Source organism: Brachyhypopomus gauderio, chromosome 14 (assembly GCF_052324685.1).
Source record: "Brachyhypopomus gauderio isolate BG-103 chromosome 14, BGAUD_0.2, whole genome shotgun sequence".
NCBI lineage: Eukaryota > Metazoa > Chordata > Actinopteri > Gymnotiformes > Hypopomidae > Brachyhypopomus > Brachyhypopomus gauderio.
Genome location: NC_135224.1, coordinates 23,055,451 through 23,061,575, shown reverse-complemented (window position 1 = coordinate 23,061,575; position 6,125 = coordinate 23,055,451). Strand labels below are relative to the sequence as shown.

The window sequence follows — 6,125 nt, the reverse complement described above, 5'->3', positions numbered from 1 at the left end:
AGGCCTGTACTGTTGAACCAGTCAGTTATTTTAACATGTCTGAGTCAACTGCTTTTAGGGGTTTGGGGATACCAACTAAGGGTGATTCTTCTTGGAGTGTTTATTGGTGTGATAGTGTAATAGAGTGTGAGGTTGCTGTGCTTGGAGTGTACTGTGTGGTGAGTAGGGGGCTTAATCACGAACACGCTTCACACGCTTAATCACGTGTGCAATTGAATACCATGAGTTGGTTCCCAATTTCAATATCTGCATAGATATTAAAGGGTAAAGGGAAATCTATTTTAAGCATTTAGGTGGTCTTTTCTGTTTTTATGACTGATGTAATATTCAGAAGGAAGTAATAAACTTTGTAGTTTCCTAAAACCCGTGTTAAGCCCTCTTGCTCCAGGGTTAAACCGAGTGGTGGCGTAGTCCGGTATAGTACATGAGAGGACGCCACAATTACTTAACAAAAATGAAGCCAAAATGGAAAAGAAGTGAAGAATTAAGAACACAAACTTGTACAACCACCTTTAGCAGTAACAAATCAGTCTCTTACGTCATTCTGGAGGAGTTTTGGCCCAGTGCTTTGGGTCATTGAGGTTTGTGGGCATTCATTTATGCACAGCTGTTTTAAGGTTTCACTACAGCATTTCACTTGGGTTGAGATCTAAAGCCTGTTAGCAAAATGACATGAAATCAGACCAATGAAATTGATCATTTTCAGGACAGGAGCTGGCCTATAGCAGGCTGGAACATTGCAACAACTTGATCTTTATTCTTTCATGCTTTTGCACCTGGCATCAGCTATACTTTAGCTGTCAGATAGATGGCTTTACTATGAATACTTAGGTATACAGATGAGTTCATAGTTACTTTATAGATTATTTTTATTTCTGTCTCCAGTAATGAAGTAGACTACACCAACATACTGCTGGACAATTTTAGACAAAGCTGTGCTACTAGTTACTGGGAATTAGTTACTTAACGTTGGCCTTGGCTGTCCAAAGAACACTGTTCCAGAAGTCTTGTGGTTTTTGCTAACTTAAGACATGCTGTCATGTTTTTTGAAAGAAGCTTTCTACTGGCCAAACATTCAGAGAAGCCACATTTGGTCAGTCATTTTCTGACTGTACTGTCATGAACTTTTAACATACTAAACGAGGTCTGTGGAGTCTGAGATGTAGCTCCTGTGTTTTTTTTTTTCTGAGGATGTGAATGTTTTTCACTTGTGACTTGTGAATTACTTCAAATTCTTTGGCAGCAACAGGGTGCTTCTCTACCATCGTTGCTGATGTATTTTATCCTTGGCAGTGTGTCAAAACACAGTTGATGTAAGGAATGCCACCTGATCTTCCCTAACCAGCCTCACCTGCCTCTCATTACCACGCCCCCTTTCAGTCTTACTTATACACCTTCCCCAGCAAGTCTCAGTCGCGAAGTATTGTTGACTCATGCCACATACCAAGCGTTTCTATTTCCTGTTTGATTCCCCGTGTTCTGACCCTTGCTCGCTCCATAGACCTCACCTCCTGCCTAGTCCTTCTGTACCTCCTGGATTCTGCTCTCCCGTTACGACCCTGGACCATCCCGACCACCCCAAGAGAACGTTACCACTGCTAAGCGTTATGCTAGCGATCTACTGGTCATTCTCTGTGTTTGTGATTTATGTAAATAAAAGCAACTTACTTCCGCATTTGGATCCCTCTCCGCCTGGTCAATTCATTACAGTTGACCACACCAGACCAGCAAATTGACAAATGTCATGCATTTATAGAGGTGGTCACACTTGCTGATGATCAATTAGTCAAGGTCATTTGAGTAGTAGCTCCTGGCTGCTATTTACCCTCTTAATTCCCATGGAAGCAATACTTTATTTTTTAAATTAATGTGTACTTAATTTTTTTCAATGGTGTGTTTGCATTTTGTCCTAGATTAATATTGTTATTAAAATAATGAGTAATGTGTAATGTGATATTCATCTGAGGGTGTTTTTACTTAATTTTAACACTTGCTAAGGACCAAGTCAAAATTTATTTGTCAGATTTATTTTTTTGTCAAGTCATGTTCTAATATGTAAAATCACAGAATTGAAAGAGGAATAAAGTTTTCACATTATTTTTTATACAGAAACTGTGACGGGCAGGGTGAGCGAAAATAAATGGAAGCGATCACGCCAAGTCTCAGGGAAATAGGATGGTTTAATATGTAAAGTGCGCAAACCAAAACCCGTGAACTGATCCAAATTAAGGATATAATAACCAGCAGTCAACTGGTACAAAGACAAGACATATATAGACGAACAAACGACCCTCAGGTGAGACGGATCGCGGGCTCCGCCCACCTGAGGGACGAACACAACACCACACCCACAGGACAAGCTGCTGTTGTAGACGGGGGCGACCAGTAGGGGGCCGCCGTACCGTGACAGAAACCATACATATCAGCAGATTTCTGCAGGTCACCTGTGATTGAGGAGGGCTAGGGTTTCACAGGTCCAGTTCAACTAACAATACCGGGAAAAGTAAACATAAAATGACAGACGAAGAAAAGCAAGCTAAAAAGAAAGGATAACACTGAGCTCCAGATACAATGTGGATAAACATTGGAGCAGCAGAAGTGGAAAGAGCTATGTGACCTGAAATTATTCAAAACAGATAACCACAGACTTAGTCACATGTAGGCAATTACCCATTTGATTTAATTTTGACTTGTTTTAATTTGATTTAATTAACCAATAAGTTAACCATTAAGTTGGTAATGTTTACAAGAACATTCCGTAGTGCATTTCTTATTATACTGTTAGCTTGTTTCCATGCAGGAAATACTGTTTAGTTATTTTATTTGGATATTGGGGCAGTCATGGTCTGGTGGTAGGGAACTGGTCTTATGACCAGAGGGTCGTGGGTTTGATTCCCAGGCCTAAGGCCATGACTGAGGTGCCCTTGAGCAAGGCACCTAACCCCAACTGCTCCCCGGGTGCCAGGCTAGGGCTGGCCACCGCTCTGGGCACATGTGCACCACAGCCCCCTAGTAATCACTAGTGTGTGTGTGTGTGTGTGTGTGTGTGTTCTAACTGCACAGATGGGTAAAAGCGGAGGACAAATTTCGATTGCACAAATTGACAAATATGGCACATTTATTTATTAGGGTTCACACACGTAGTGTGGGAAACCTATTGTTAATTTTTATATTGCTGGGAATCTTCATGAAGTTTCATAGGCAGGCATATTGGTTAGCTTTGTTTCTTGATATATGTGTGCCTGTGCTCTTACAGATAAACCTGTTCTCACAGGTGGTTTTGGGTTTGTCATCCAAGTCTCAGCCAGACAATCATTGTTGTTAAGATGATCAGTATCCTGGTAACTACAATTATTGTTCTGAAGGTTTGACTGCGTCTTTCTGCCAAAAGAGACTTAAGAAATGCTTTGAAGAGATTCTTGTTAACCTCGTTAATCAAAGCCATGCACAAACATGGTAGGTTTTGTTGTATTTGTATTTTATGTTTAAGATAAAATAATGCTACACAATTGAAATTCAAGTGTAATTTGAGCAATTTGAATAGGATATGTATAAATTGAAAATTGTACACCATTTCACTCTTTCACTTATGTTGGTGTTTTTTTTGCATTAATCTAAGCTAAATTAAGTGTAACCCATTATGTATTACATTTTGTTGCAGTTTCTGAGTAATCAAATCAGTCTTGACTACATAAGAAGCCATTAGAATGAGGAACTTTTGTTCTTCAGATGATGAAGGCTTCCTTCCTCCTTCTTCTGCAGGAGTAACTCTCCACTACCACCTGTAGCAGAAACAAGGCAGAAGGACCCGTGAGCTACTCACCTGTGTAGATGCATCATCAGCCCATCACCAGCAAGATGGTGCAACGGATGGCAGTCTCCGCACTTCACTCTCTAGTGTTCTCTGTGTGTACTGCTAATCCAAACTGATCACCATCAATAAAGAATTGCTTCCTCAAGTATTTTTCCATCCCATAACGTTACTTGTAGATACTAGACAGAGGATCAGCAGCTCTCTGCGTGAAATGGTATTTGTAACATACTGGCAGGAAGGGCTGGACACAATTGTAGGATTTTTTTTTTTTTTAACAGAATTATTGGAGGGGCAAGAATGACTTTAACAAACAACATAAGATCAAACAAAACCACAGACAACAAATTCACACAGCTAACCATAAACACTAGCGCATAGAGCAGGGTTATAATGGGGAACGCAGGCATAGACGAACATAAACCAAAACGGAGGTAAAAATTAGAGAAAGCTAAGGACCAAATACAACCATGCGTACACACATGCAATAACTAACAACATGTAAGACCAAACACAGGATATAAATAGGTGACTAAACAAGGAACTAAACTAAATGCAGGTGAAATCAATAACACGAGCCGGGGACTGAAACAAGGGACATCAACAACAATGCAAACACGGAAACGAAAAGATAAACAAGACACGAGATGTATTGTGGAAACTGCAATGCCAAGGAGGGTGCAGTAGAGATGTTGATGGGTGAACCGAGTCCTGTCAACAGGGTTTTCGAACTGCCACTGATTCTCCTAGGGAACCTCTGCTCCTTGTCCAATAAACTTGATAAGCTGCTTCTCCTAAATAGGACATACAAGGACTTTTCATATTCTGCTGCCCTTTGCTTTACTGAAACCTGGCTCAGTGAATTCCTCCCTAACAGTGGATTCCTGGCTTCAATCTGTACAAAGTGAATTGCAAAACAGAGTCAACCTTAATGGCCCCAACCACACCTCACACTCCACTACATTCAAAGTATGTGAGGATGAGGTGTCCTGGCTATTCTACAGACAAGAAAAAAAAAATACGGGGAAGAACCGGGTTCAATGATACCCGTTGAATCAAGAATTGCTTGAAAGTTTATGCGAAAAGAGTGATGTAGATTTTCAAAGTGGATGTTAAAATCACCAACGATAATCACCTTATAAGCTGATAGCACTACATGAGACAGGAAGTCTGAACTCCGAGTATGAACTATACTCTATAGTAATTAGCATAAATGACTGTGTCGCTTTGCTGGTTGAGAAATTTGATACAGTGAAGATGAGATTTTCAAAAGAATTAAACTTGAGGGCGTATTTTTGAGAGACGCCTATATCTGAGTCATATATTGTGGCGAAGCCACAATAACTTTTTGATGATATTCTAATTTATTGAGATGCACATGTAGATCTGGCAGGTCCAGCTCACACCATCGTTTCTCTGAATACTTTCTCGTGGTCTGTAGGTCGTCTCTGATGCTTACTGCATTTCTGCCTCAGCAGCAAGTGAGACTTTTAGCACAGCATGGCTGATCTTAGTTCCCACAATTCATACTTTTTAAAAGAGCATGATTGAAATGAAACTAAACATTCTGGAGCTCTTGTTAGATTGCGTTTAAGTTATTTCTTTAAAAAGTTAAAGAAAGAATTTGGTTTTACCTTGAGATGTTTTTATTTAGTATTGACAATCACATCCGTTATTATGTTTTAAATTAACAACTTGAGCCAATTGAAATTTTCAAACTACTTCCTGGGGAACATATATTCATATGCATTAATTCAGTTGTTACTGTGGTGGCCCAACTGTGGTTTCCCCTCAGCAGTGGTCTCCATTGATCTCCATCTAGCGGTACTTGAGGTACTTGTATTTGTGTTTAATTCCATGTGCTTTGTGTTTGTTTTCTGTGCCCCTCACACAGTCGTCACACATTCTCCTATTATTTTTCAAGTTGCTTGCATGTCATCATTTTTTATTTCTTGTAAGACCCCTTGCTTTTGTTACCTCTGTGTTGGATATTGATGTTACATTTTTTTGCTTTCCATTAAAATGTTTTGTTTTATTATCATTTGAGTATAAGCTGATGCGTGCACGTGTGTTATAATCCATTACATGAAACATTTAATGAACACCAAAAGAACACTTTCAATACTTATTTAGAAAGTTTTTTTTAAGAAGTATTTATATTTTAGTGCATTGTACTTCTGAACTTTTACAGCACACTGTATGTAAAATTTCACCATTTCTACTTTGTTTTTTTTAGAAAAGAGGGGAAAAGAAAATAGGGGGACAGAAAGAATAAAAAGGGAAAAGACAGAAGAGCAGGGAAAAAAATTCTATT

General features: G+C 39.3%; 1 long non-coding RNA gene across 1 annotated transcript in view; it reads right to left on the bottom strand.

The window, feature by feature from the left end:
* Positions 1-200: 200 nt before the first annotated feature.
* The window catches only part of LOC143475270 (uncharacterized), a 29,460-nt gene continuing 23,535 nt past the window's right edge, over positions 201-6,125 (bottom strand). The window contains exon 3 of the long non-coding RNA XR_013120968.1: positions 201-3,782. This is a non-coding gene — a long non-coding RNA (uncharacterized LOC143475270). The remainder of the gene's footprint in view (positions 3,783-6,125) is intronic.